The sequence below is a fragment of the Canis aureus genome, chromosome 17, assembly GCF_053574225.1.
Source record: "Canis aureus isolate CA01 chromosome 17, VMU_Caureus_v.1.0, whole genome shotgun sequence".
Classification (NCBI taxonomy): domain Eukaryota; kingdom Metazoa; phylum Chordata; class Mammalia; order Carnivora; family Canidae; genus Canis; species Canis aureus.
Genome location: NC_135627.1, coordinates 54115959 through 54129621, shown reverse-complemented (window position 1 = coordinate 54129621; position 13663 = coordinate 54115959). Strand labels below are relative to the sequence as shown.

Here is a 13663-nt window from a genome sequence, read left to right as displayed (position 1 = left end):
TGCCACAGGCATTTATAGAGCACCTTCTCATCACTAGACACCTGGAGCAGAAAATAAATACGTCCCAGTGTATGCCTTCAGGGGCTTCACAGTCTCCTGTGGAAGATGGGAACAGACCTGTGGGTACAGCTCAGTGTAATTAGAGCCATGAGGCCAGAGAGCACCGGGGTCTGGGAGTGATGAAGATGGGAATCTAACTCATCCTGGACATTCAGCAGTAGCATCTAGCTTTGTCAGATGAGGAGGAATTAGCTACATGCAGAAGGGGTGTTGGGCATGTTAGCAGAGAAAGCAGAGCATGTGAAGGACACGGATATGGAGCAGGAGGATATCTTGGAGGAAGTCTAAGCTGTTCCATAAAGCTCTAATCCGAGGGGCTGGGAAGCAGTGTGCTTCCAGCACTTCCCATGACAATTCTAAATCTTTGTTGGAAGCTGCAGGTCTTTGTTGGAAGCATAGTGTAGTGGTTGACACATGGCCTCAAGCCAGACAGCCTAGGATCACATCTTGGGACTCTTGAGGCAAGAAACTCTAGCCTCTCTGTGCATAAATTTCCTCATTTATAGCATGAGTATTATAATATTATCTAGCACATAAGGCTGTAGAGAGAATTTCAACACCAATCAATAGGGTCTGGCATGTAGTAAAAACAATATAAGTATTTGTTAAATAAAAAATGCGAGACCAGGAGGGTCATGGTTGTGGTTTGTTCATAGAAAATATTCAAATGATGAATAAAAAGGAAAAAAACCCAGGAGTGTCCCTGATGAAAAGCTAAGTCTCCAAAGTTTAGAGATACAAGAGTTAGATTAGCAGTTTCTGACTCTCCTGTGAATAAGAACTACCTAGAAAGCTTATTGAAATGCAGATTCTTGGTCCCCCCTTCCAAGAATCTAATTCATAGCTTTTGGCTAGGATTCAGGAATATGCATTTCTTAAAATTTTCCATAGTGATTTTCAGATTCTGGGACAGAATCTTTTTGAGACATTTCCTGAGCCGTTGCCTTTCTGGAGCACGTGACCCACAGGGACTAACACCCCCCTGTGTTCTGGTTTCGGCTCTTTTCACTCCTGGTTGTGTGACTTTGGACAAGTAGATCAATGCTCTGAGCATCTATTTCTTTGTGAATAATATCATTGCACTGCTGCAAAGAGTAAATAAGATGTGTATCTGAAAGTCATCTTGTTACTGGAACCCACAGGGTCTCAACCCAGAAACTGGGCAAATAGGAAACCTCTATCCTGACGTCGAGGCTGTTTTAGAACTGGGGAGGTGGGGTGTGGTTGAAGCTGGACCTCTGGCCACATCCCTCTATAGAAACCACTGTCTCTTCTATAGCATCCTGATTGATTATCCAGCTAATAGCCTGGTGCTCAGCAGACCTAGATTAAGGGAGTTCCTACTTTATGAAGCAAACTGTCCCAGTTATTAGACGGCTGTGGTTGTAAGAAAGTTCTGCATATTAAGCCAAAACAGGCCTGCTGGTAGATTTTGCGATGTCATTTTTAGACAACTGGGTTGTGGAAGGGTTAATTAGAACAGGCTGCTCGGATCAATTGGGCCAGAATCCAGAACTTGGGTGGGGAGAGCTCAAGACACATTGACCGACCAGCTGAAGAGGCTCCTAAGCGCCAGCTGTTTAAGTGAATATTCACTCTAAACCGATGCCTTTGGCTATAGCTACAAGTTCACTTTCCAAAATGAAAAGGAAAGGGGATTGAAAAAAACAAAAAGATGGGAGAGACTTGTTATCATTTATTAAAATTAAAATAAATCTGTTACTAGATATAAACATTTTCCTGCAATATAGTTGCTTCTGGTTTGGGAATTTAGCAGCTACCCATTGGGACTTACTGTTATGAAACGAAGCATTTAGTACTAAAAACAAACCCTCAATTGGAAATTAGGATATGTAAAATTGGTTTGAGTCACATTTTATTCTACTTTAATTTTAAAAGAATCCAACAAGAAAAAGACCTAAAATCCAAAATTGCCTCTTTGTCCCTCAGAGGTGAATATGAAGTAGATATTGTTGCTCTCCTTAACCCACAGGATAAAAGCTAATTGTTACTGCTCCCCTCACTGCCTGTTAGGAAATGCACATACAAATGTGTGTATAAATATGTCTGAATATAAACAAGCATTGCATTAATATATGAATTTCATAGTTGAAGATTTTAATGTTTTCTATGAAAGCGTTTCATTGTTTATATAATAAACTAATAGTAAATTGTAGCATTGAGATCTTTATTTTTTCTTTGAAAACTAGTTTTTCAAACTGTGATCAACAACCAAGGAAGAACTTTTACCTGAAGGTAAAGGAGTACTGGTGATGCTTCTCCTTTTTTATTTATTGACATTCAAAGTATTCATTAGTTTTGTGTTATTTTTCCTCATTTTAATGTTTCAAAAAGGAAGTATAAACCACAGATGGAGACATAGCCATAATGCTTGACCTGTTACTTACAAAGCTCTCCAGAATTCCCTGGTGGAGTAGGTGGAGAGTTGCTCGTGTTTGGCTATAGACAGTTCACTGGGTTGCAAGGAGAGGTTCCTGTTAAGAATACTGGGGTAACACTTGCATTGTTTCCTGCTACTTCAGGGTGTATCCTTAGAGTCATCCTATCCAGTATTTATTAAAACAATAAATTGTCAGAGTGATTGAGGGCAAAGGATGAATCTCAGAAAAACAGCAATAGTTCCAACCTGTGCCCATCTCCCCCATCTTATTTCTTGTCACTTCTTTCCTTGTTCTCTGTATACCAGCCCTTCCTTCAATGGGTTTTTTGAATATTTTGCATTTTTTTTCTTCTGGGTAATTTAATTGTGCTATTCCTACTGGCCCCCTACTCTTTTCATTTTTTTTTTTTTTCTGACCCAGTACCACTTATTCTTAAAGTCTCAGGACAAATGCTATTTCTTTCAGAAAGCCTTTATGACCTTTCTCTCTACTCCCCATCTAGCAGGTTGTTCTTTCTTTATCCTAGCACATAGCACAAAGTGAATCTTCCCAGCTGTTCTATAATCCCTGATGGTCCCTCTTGTTTGACATTATTTCTCTGGCAACCAACACAATGCTTGACACATCTTAGATACCTGACTAATACTTGTTGGAAAAATGACAGATGATGGTTAGATGGGTGCATGGGTGGGTGGATGGATGGATGGATGGACGGTTGGATGGATGGTTGATGGAAGAATATATGCTCATAAAGAAGGACAGATGCTGGCCTCGTGAATCAGGATGTCACCAACAGCAATTTGAGCCAGGAAAATTGTACTTCTTAGGTTCTCAATAATAAATACAGTTGATTGATTTGTTTGACTGTCATGCAGAAATGCAAGTGATAGACAGCAAGTAGAATATGAACATGAAAACATGAAAGCTTGATAACATCTTGGTTATTTTCTTGGCCAAAAATGGGGGGAAAACACATTGGTTTTGGAAGATCTTTAAAAATGTATTCTAACATTTAATTTTTTGTAAATGATTTTCTTTATTATATAGTATGTTAGGCATCTCTAGAATAGTGCTGGCAAGTCTTTCCGTCAATTATATGTTCATTGGCAAAGCATTTCAAAATATTTTGGTAAACTTTGGAGCTGTGTGCCATTCAGCAGCTCACATGACATTTCCATGTCAGTATGTTGCTTTTTTATTGCATTTTGTTCACTCATCACTTGAGTGCTTCTTGCCAGCTTTTGTTCTCAGGATGAAATAGGTTTGAATTTTGGGATGAAAATATGTAAAATGGTAGAAGAACCTCGTAGTGTTGTGTAATTAGTACAGTCAGAAGGAAGCAAGTTAGAAGTAGCTTCCTGGGCTCTGTTACTCAGGGAGGACTTTTGTGTAACTGTTTGTAATGGTTTAAATCTGAGTAGCCAATTGTAGACCTACTAGTAATAGAAAAGTTCAACCTGATTTTTAGAAAACAATAAATAAATAAATAAACTTTTTGTATATTATATATACATACATAAATACATAATGCAAAGAGACACATACTACTAAACTTTATAGTAGGGTATTGGCATGATCACCTATAGAAAGAAAATTTCGGATGATGTCCTCTTGGATCTCTTAGAACAAACCTGGAAGATTATTAAAGTCTGAAGCAACAGCTGCTGCTGACAGTTTTCCCTTACAAGGAGGTGAAATGATGCACACCAATGGTCTAACATTTCCCAAAGCGCTATAAAAGGACAAACAAGAATCAGTGAAATGGAATATTGCTTTATGCTTTATTTTGGGAATTTTAGAATTTGTTTGGAAAACTACTTATTTTTTCCCCCAGAAGAACCCCTTGACCTAATTTAGAAGTTATAATGGAAAGGTCTTACAGCACAGAGTACGGTTCAGAAATAGTGTGTTGTTTTGTTTGGGGCCTTTCCTTTTAAATGCTCAAGAAAAATTCAGGTCGATCTGATATATTTACATTGAAGTAAGCTGACATGTGGATTTCAATACTAATGGAGCAAAGAGTCAATATAAATATAACTGCACAAGCTCTGTCATGTGTACAATAATAATAAACTAAGCTCCTCTGAATGAAGCTGCTCTCTGGAAATACGTTAGCTTACCAACACCGAGAATGTTCCTAAAGCAAATCTCAATCAAAAGTAAAACTATTTCACATTTAAAGAAGCTCATCATGTCCAAGTCACATTAAGAGGCCTTCATGAAAGCGAAAACACATTTAGTAGTATGCCTTGAAAAACTCACAAAGAGTGAATTAGAGACCTTGGAGCTGCCTATGTGATTAAATGCCTCAGCTAATATCCATATTTTCCCCAAACATACAACTTACTGAACTGATGCTCTATAGGGCTCTTTAAGGAGCTAAATATGTAGAATAGTGCATTATCCTGAAACTTCAGAGGAATTCAGGAATTAAAATAAAAATCTGGTCTTTAATTTGTATGGCTTTAGTTGGTTTTTTTTGTTGTTGATGTTTTGTTTCTTTTGGGGTTTTTTTTTTTTTTTTTCTTTAAATCACAGTACGGCCATTACTGAATTTCCTTCTATGTTTTCTGAATCCCTCTAGTAATGGGTGTAGTAGCCTCAGCACTAGTGGCAGTACCTAGCACTTTCTGTATACCAGGCCTTGTTTTCAGTGATTACATATGGTAACCCACTTAATTCTCACAACAGCCCTATTTGGTAGGCCCTGTTACACCACCTAGTTTACAAATGCACAAACTAAGCATAGAGTTTAAATAACTTGCTCAAGGTCATTCAGCCAATAAGTGAGTCTTTGCATTTATCCTCTGAAGACTGTGGTATTCTGAGTCTCACCTGGAGGTGAGTCTAATTATGTAGCCCAGTAGTTAGGATCCAAAATGCAGGGATGACTGTCAGAGCATGCATAGGAGCTGTTCCCGTGGGGGGCTAGATGATGCTGAATAACAATGATAACTGATGTCTCAGTGTTTTAGACTTTGCAAAGCACTTTCACCTGTACTTGTTCCTTTGCTCTTTACAATAAAATTATAAGTTGTTATTCATTTAAAAATTTATGGAATACCTGTTCTATGCCAGACACTCTTCTAGATTATGGAATACAGTAGTGAATGGGACAACATCCTTGTTCTCATAGAACTTAAAAGAATTGCATAGTAATTATAATAGTAACAGCCACCATCACATGTGGAATGCATCAGAAACAACAGTACAGGCTGGTAGGGCAGCAAAATCTTGTCCTTTCTTGTTTCTGGAAGGCTTGTAAAAGCTCACATGAACTTCATGGCATGATCTGAAGTCTGCTTAAGCTCTGATTTCATCCACAGTAAAGCGATCTTAAAACATTTATAGATTATTTACTTTTTAGTTGCTATTCTATGACAAAGACTTCCCTCTTCTAGTTATATCTACATATATGTATAGATAAATTCTTTCCATGATGACTTCCAACAGAGATCTGAAGTCTATTACTACTTGGGAACTTTTCTGGGACTTAATTTTTTGCTAAAAAGGAGTATTTAGATATGGATTGTCTAACTCTGAGAACTTACATCTGGAAACTTAGCAACGGCTAGAAAACTCTCATTCAGGAAGGGGGATAAAAGCCCATATATTTTTTTTCTTTAGGAAAAGCAAGCCAGCATTCATTTTTAAAGCTCCTATAAGACGAGAAATATTTAAAGTCTGCTGTTGAATTTCAGATGTTTGCCTATATCGAATGACATTGGAAAAACTCTTTATTTGAAATGTTTAAACATGGAGCAAAGGAAATTTAAAGATGAATGAGAATACCATCCACAGACTCTACAATCTTTCTTATTTTGACATTTGTCTCTTCTTAAAATTTCTGACTTCACTTTGACTTTTTTTCCAATCTATATCACAGAGTAGTTGTTATATCCAGAAAATTCAAATTCGTGTCATATCAAGTACATCCCTAATTTCAGTTGACATAAATTCTGTGGTGTCATAGTATGCCTAAAGTCATTTGAGCTATATCATGTTTGATGGTGGAGGTATTGTGTCCTAGAAATGAAAGTTGGGGATGTGGCTCACAGATCCTCATTCTGATGGGCAGTTTGTCACCTTGCTCACTGGAAATCACAGAGGGAATAAATGACAGGCTCAGGGTATTCCAGGATGGTTCCAATTTAAGCAATCTTCTGATGTTGTATTAGTGAGCTAATAAGACCAATGTGCCCCTGTCTGTAATATGTGTTAGATACCATCAGAGAGAGCCATAAAGGGTAGGCATTTACTTCATATATTTCTCACAAATATTTTAACTTCAGTTTTTAATATCTTTAACACCTGACAACCTGAAGTAGGCTACTTTGTCATAAGTTCTAAATTGTTTCTATGATATTGTCTGCCACAGAGTAGAATTTGTAGCAGACAATTCTATTTGAGGCTTAAAAATGTTGTATTTTAATTTCTGAAATACCAAGAGCTTATTTAAATGCTGAGGGCTGCACTATGTAGCATAGTCTAGTTGGATGATTTCCAAATAAATATTTCACATTTACTTTCATCAATAAAACACATATATATGCTTTTAAAAATTGAAAAATGCAGTAGGCTTATAATGAAAAACTATAGTTCTGGATTCCACCTCCAGAGTTATTGCCCAGATGAAAGCTTGTAATTCTTTTAACTCTTTCCGTGTTTATACTTTTGTTAGTGCCTTTAAAGGTCTAAATATGTTTGTAATATTGGCTAAATCAAGTGTGTTTGTGTGTTTATAACCACCATTTCCTGATTTATGAAATTTAGGTATTATCTGTCATAATATTGTGATTTATGCATTTGATCTTTGTCCACAGTTCCTGGCTCACAGTTCCCAAAACTCTTGGAATTTCCTGAGCAATAAGAGCAGTAGATTGTCTTTGGTTATAATATTTGATCTTTTCCTAAGTTTCTGAAATCTGCTTCAGATCCATGAAGGCAAAATGAGTATCTTGTTATTCTTAATAAGTCCCTTTCTACCACAATCAGATTTGTGTTAATGTGGTGAATTTTGGAAACACCTAGGAATGGAGGCTGGTTGCCAGGGGAACCAACCATAAATAGAAGATTGGAACTCTCATTTTTACTCCTTGATTTCCTGAGAGGGGGCAGAGACTGGAGGTTGAATCTATTGCCAAGGACTAATGATTTAATCACTCCTGCCTGTGTAATGAAGCCCTCATAAAAACCCAAAGAACAGGGTTCCAAGAGCTTCCTTGTTGGTGAATACATGGAGATTGGGGAGAGTACTGCTCTCAGCTTGGAATCTCCACACCAGTACTTTGCCTTCTCATCTCTTCCATCTGGCTGTTGCTGAGTTATATCCTCTTATAATAAACTGATAATCTAGTAAGTAAAATGTTTCACTGAATTCTGTGATAAGTTGTAGCAAACTAATCAAACCCAAAGAGGAGGCCTTAGGAACCTCTGATTTATAACCAATTGGTCAACAGTGCCGATAACAATCTGGACTTGTGACAGGTATCTGAAGTCTATGGAGGTGGTCGTGGGAACCTCACGTCTGTGGGTCTGAAGCATAGGTAACGACCCAAGCTTGCAATTGTCATCTGAAGTGGGTCAGGGGAAGGCAGTCTTGTAGGATGGTTAGCCTGTAGAATCTGTTGCTATCTCCAGGTAGATGGTATCATAATTGAGTCCAATTATTAGACACTCTGCTGGTATCTGAAACTTGTTTGTTGGTGTGGGGAGAACCACCCTTCCCCACTTTGGAAATTGAGTCTTAAGATGCAAAAAGATCTGTTGACTTACTACCATGGTGGATAAGAATCTAGCTTATTTGTACCATTACCTCCCTATTCTCAATATACTCCCTTTTTTTAGTTCTCTTATTACCTATATACTTTAAAATAATATACTTATTTCTATATTTCTGTCTCATTAATTTTAGACAGTATCTAATGATTTCTTACATAGTAAGATGAGAATATTGCCTCTCCATAACTTCTTTTCCCTTTAATACCTTCTAGTTTCTCTCATTTGTGCTGTTAATTCTACATTTATATTCTATTTTAACCATATTAAGATTTTAGTGTTTTGTCCGTAGGTTGATTCTAAAGCTTGTAAAACAATAAAAAATTATTATGAATATGTAAATATCACTCAACTGCTGATCTAAATAGTATACTATGATTACATTGCCTTATATTTTATAGCTTTTTGTTTTCCTACAGTTTCTAATTGCTTTTGTTTTTCTTTGTATAATCTGCCTTTATGTTATCATTAAGTGCTTTCAGCTTCTCTGAAGGTGGAATGAAATCCTTGGTGTTTCCCCTTTTCCTGGATACCTTCCTTTGACCTATGGTGGAGCAGTTGCTACCTGGGCATCTTATTGGGCACTGATCTTTCCTGGATCTATGCCTTCCTCTTACTCACTTTAAACCTATATGCTGCTGAAGCCTTCCTAGAATGCTTCCTCAAAAGGGCATGTAGGAGGTAAATATTCTGAATTTCTACATGTCTGAAAATGACTTAGTAATGTTTTGATTAGATAAAGAATTATATGTTAAATAGGTTTTTTTTTAGGAACTTGAGCAACATTGCTCTATTTTTCAGCAACCTTAGTATCCATTTAGTACTAGTGATAAGAAATTTGATTCTTGTCCTTTGAAAGTTACTTTTCCTACCTCCATTTTTAGACACTTGTATTTAGGATCTCTAACTAGTATGTAATTGGTTATAGTTCTTTCCTTGACATGCCTTCTTGATGGGCGCTTTCATTCTGAAAACTTGTGACGTTTAGTTGTGAGAGTTTCTTTTAAATTATTTAATTATTTTCTCTCCTATATTTTTCTTCCTTGAAAATCTCTTTGGAATTCTTAGTAGTTGGGGCTTCTAGTTAGATTTTTATATGTCTTTTTTTCTCTCATGTTTTCCATTTCTCATTTTTAAAAATGGTAGGCTTATTCAAAATGATTTTCTTACTTTATGGTGATTTTTAAAAATTTTTGGCTATTATACTTTAACTTTCTAGTACTCTTCCTTATCTGTTGTTCCTTATTTTTTGAAGAGTCTTGTTCTTGCTTTTTAGAGATTTTAAAGTTCTATTCCCCAAATTATTCAGGTTTCCTCAAAAGTCATTTTGTTTGTATATGTGTTTGTTGTATATATTTTCTTTCATCTTTCCAACTTTTTTTCAAATGTCTGTTAATAGTCATTATCCAGCTGTATTTAAGAATGAAAATTTGGGAAGTCCATGTCCTGAGAGATTATAGTCTAGCATCCTGTTTTTTTTAAGACTGTTTATTGGAAATCTGATTATTTCTCTGTATTATTTTTCTGCAGTACTCTCCAACTTTCTGGATTATTTTGATCATCCTGTCTTCCTACATGTATCTAGGTTATTACTTTATTAGTTCTCTGTTTGATTTCATCATCTAGAATTTTGATGAATTGTTTTACCCATTCCTATTGTTTTGGGTTTTACAGATTTATGGTCATCTGGCGGCTTGACTTTAATATTAGTAGGAACCTAGGAAGGCATGGGATGAATTGCATGATCGGTTTGTCATCTTGAGCTGGAAACCTCTAGAACCAGTATAAATTTCATTATTTATAAAGTTGCTTGAGAAATTAAAATGTAAAGTAATTTGGTACTACCTCACCACAGGAATCTATAAGTTTTCTTTTATTTATTTGTTTCCTGAGAGAATCAGTATTATATCACTGACTTTTGGAGAGGATGGTTTTAGATATTGACTTTATTATTTACTTCTCTAATGGTATCCTGTGTCTTCTTGGATATAGTTGTTATGGCTATTACTGATGATGTTACTAATAAATTACTCTTGTTTAGCCCATCTCTTAAAATTGTTTATGTGTAGTTTTAAATCCAGTCTAGACTGTATTTCACAAAAGGGAGCATAAATTCATTTATTGATATAAATACAAGGAGCACAGACTTCCTGTGAATCCAAACATAAATGTGTGGTCTGATACAATAGATATTTTTTTAAAATTAAAAAAAAAACCTTTTCACTTTGAAATAATTTTAGTTTTACCAAAGAATTAGAAAGATAATACAGAGAGTTTCTGTATGTTCTTCATACAGATCCTCCTAATGGTACCTATGCCATGATTACCTAACTTTGGTACTAAGGAATTAACATTGGTACTGTACAATTGATTATACTACATACTTTATTTTTTTAAGATTTACTTATTTATTTGAGAGATAGAGCACAAGTAAGGGGAGGGGAAAAGGAGAGGGGCCAAGCAAACTCCCTACTGACCAGGAAGCTTGACCTGGGATTCAATCTCATGACCCTGAGATCATGACCTGAACTGAAATCAAGAGTGGAACACTTAATGGACTGAGCTACCCAGGTGCTTCTATACTCCATACTTTATCTGGACTTCACTAGTTTTTCATTCCTGTCCTTTTTTCTGTTCCAGGATCACATCTAAGCTACCACAGGGATCATGTCCCCATAGTTTCTTCCGATCTTTGACAATTGTACAATTTTCCCCTATCTTTCATGACTTTGACAGTTTTGAAGAGTACTAGACAGATACTTTGTAGAATTTTCCTCATTTTCTTTCCCTGATGTGTTATCATGATTAAACTAGGGTTTTGAATTCTAGGGAACAATACCACAGAGATGAAATATCCTTCTCATTATATCAAAAGCACATGATATCAACATGAGTTTGATGTATGAACCTTGATCGCTTTTTTGAGGTAATATCTAACTGATTCCTTCACAGTTACTATTTTCTTTTTCAATATTATATTCATTTAGAACAAGTCACTAAGTCTAGCATACAGTCAAGTGGAATAAAATTAAGTTCCATCTCCTGGATAGAAGAGTATCAAAGTATTTTGGACATATATTAAAACTATGCCAGTAGTTTTAATATTTTATGGGGGCTTCTTAGAGGCTATTTATCATGTTATTTAAGTTTATACTCACTGATTTTAGTCCTCATTATTAAATCTTGTCTGTAGAAATTACTACTGCATTCTGATTATTTTATGTTTCCCTCCTTCCTTCTACATTTGTTTTTTTTTTAATTCTGTACAAGATTTGTCTCCTTTTTCCCATTTGTTTGTTTATTCAGTTGTTTTTTATATTATCATGGACTCATGGATATTTATTTTAGTTTTGGGTTACATAGTCTGAGGTTATCATTATTTTGTTTCTGAAATTGGCCATTGGGAGCTCTTTCAAGTTGGCTCCTCTTCCTTTTGACGTGCTGAATAATAGTTTTTATTAGTATGGTTATTTTTAACATTTACATGCTTCCTGGCATTATAACATGCTCCAAGCTTATCTATAATAGATATTTAGAGTAAGCAACAGAATGGACATATCAATATTCTTGTAATATTTATTTAATGTTAAACGAGTATGTTTGGCGCAATGGAGAACAATTAAGTTGAAGAAGTAATTTCTGCCTTCAAGGATTCTATTTTCAGAGATAAAATAAACTAATGAAAGGTAATGAAAAAATAAAGGAGAACAATATTAAATCAGCAAGGGCTAGAGAAGCTTACAGAAAAGAAAAAATAACATTTAGCTAAATATGTCAATAAAAACACTAGGGAGAGATGCGTATAGTTTAGTCAAGTGAAATGGAAAGGAAAAGACATTAAGTTCAGGAATTGTTATTATATATTATATGTGTGAGAAGGAGTGAGAGACAAAATCAACTTAGATGAAATGGATAAATTTCTTGTTTAGTAAGATAAAATCTAGTAACATTGATATAAGAAGAACTAGAAAGCAAGCATAGCTCTATATTTGTTAAGTAAAGTGAATTTATAATTAAAAGTCTGCTCACAAAGAAAAATTCAGATCCAGATGGTGTCACTAGTGAATTCCTTCAAATATTTAAAATGAAATAATACAAATGTGAAGCAAATACAGAAAATAGAGTTAGAGACAACACTTCTCAAATCATTTCCCATGACCTGCATAGCTTAAATACTAAGTCCTGATAAGAAATACTGTAAAAGAAAATTACACATTGAGATACCTCATGACTAGAGATACAAAAATATTTGACCTATAATTTAGGAATAGAATGCAGTCATATATTTTTAAAATGATATATCAGGACCAAAATGAATTTATTCCAAGTATGCATTAACATTAAAAAAATCGGTCCACATAGAGGATAAAAATCATATGATTATGTCAATAGATCCAGAAACAGCATTTGACAAAACTCAGCACCAAATCATAGTAAAAACTCTCAGTAAAACTACAAATAAAAAGGATCTTCCATAATCTGATAAAGGATGTCTATGAAAAATTTGCAATTAACAATGTTGAAACAATGAATGCTTTCCTCCTGAATCAGGAAGAATGTATGGGTGTCTGCTCTCACTAATTCTATTTCACACTGTACTGGATGGAGTCCTAGCCAGTGCAGTAGAATCAACAGTAAAAGAAATTTTTGAAGCTCACAGATTGGAGAGGAAGAAGTAATTAAACTGTATCTTTTTGCAAGTAGCATGATTATGTATCTAGGAAATGCTAAGGAACCCAGGAAAACCTATTTGAACTTAGCAAAAATGTATGGAATTTAGCAAGGCTTCAGGATACAAAGTCAATGTAAAATATCAATTCTATTTCTATACACCAAGAAGTGGAAAGTGGAATTTAACACAATGTCAATTATAATAGCATCAGAATCACATAATAGTAATATATTTAAATAAATAAGTACAGGACCTATACACTGAAAATTAGAAAACATTTCTGATAAAAATTAAGGAAGATGTAAATAGCAGAGAGATATATATCAGGTTCTAGAATGGAAGACTCAGCATTCTTAAACTGTTTTTACCCCAAAATAATGTACAGATGTAACATAATCCCAAAAGGTTTTGTTGTTGTTCTTGTTTTTTGGTAGAAAATGACAAGTTCTAAAATTTATATGGAAAAGACTTTAAAGAATCAAAACATTTTTTCCTTTTTTTTTTCTGAGTCACACATTTTTTTTAGAAAAGAATGGCAATGTTGGGGGACTCTCACTCCCTGATTTTTTTTCACTCCCTGATTATAAGACTTATATAAAGCATCAATAATTAAGAAAATATGGCATTAGATAAGGTTAGACAAGTGGATCAGTGGAACAGAATCAACTGTCAGGAATGAAGCAATTATACAGTTAATTGACTTTCAACAAAGCCACCAAACCAATTTAGTGGAATAAGGGAAAGACTTATC

The 13663-nt window shown here is 35.0% G+C and overlaps 1 protein-coding gene across 9 annotated transcripts in view; it reads left to right on the top strand.

Annotated features, from left to right (window-relative positions):
* ENOX1 (ecto-NOX disulfide-thiol exchanger 1) overlaps positions 1 to 13663 on the top strand; it is a 550271-nt gene that overhangs the window by 253441 nt on the left and 283167 nt on the right. Inside the window, exon 1 of one of the 9 annotated variants that reach the window (XM_077855561.1) lies at positions 7543 to 7817. The exons of the other annotated variants lie outside the window; for them this stretch is intronic. The gene's annotated coding sequence lies outside the window, so the exon portion shown is untranslated. Of the gene's footprint in view, positions 1 to 7542; positions 7818 to 13663 lie in introns of those variants that run through there. 9 annotated transcript variants of the gene reach the window in all.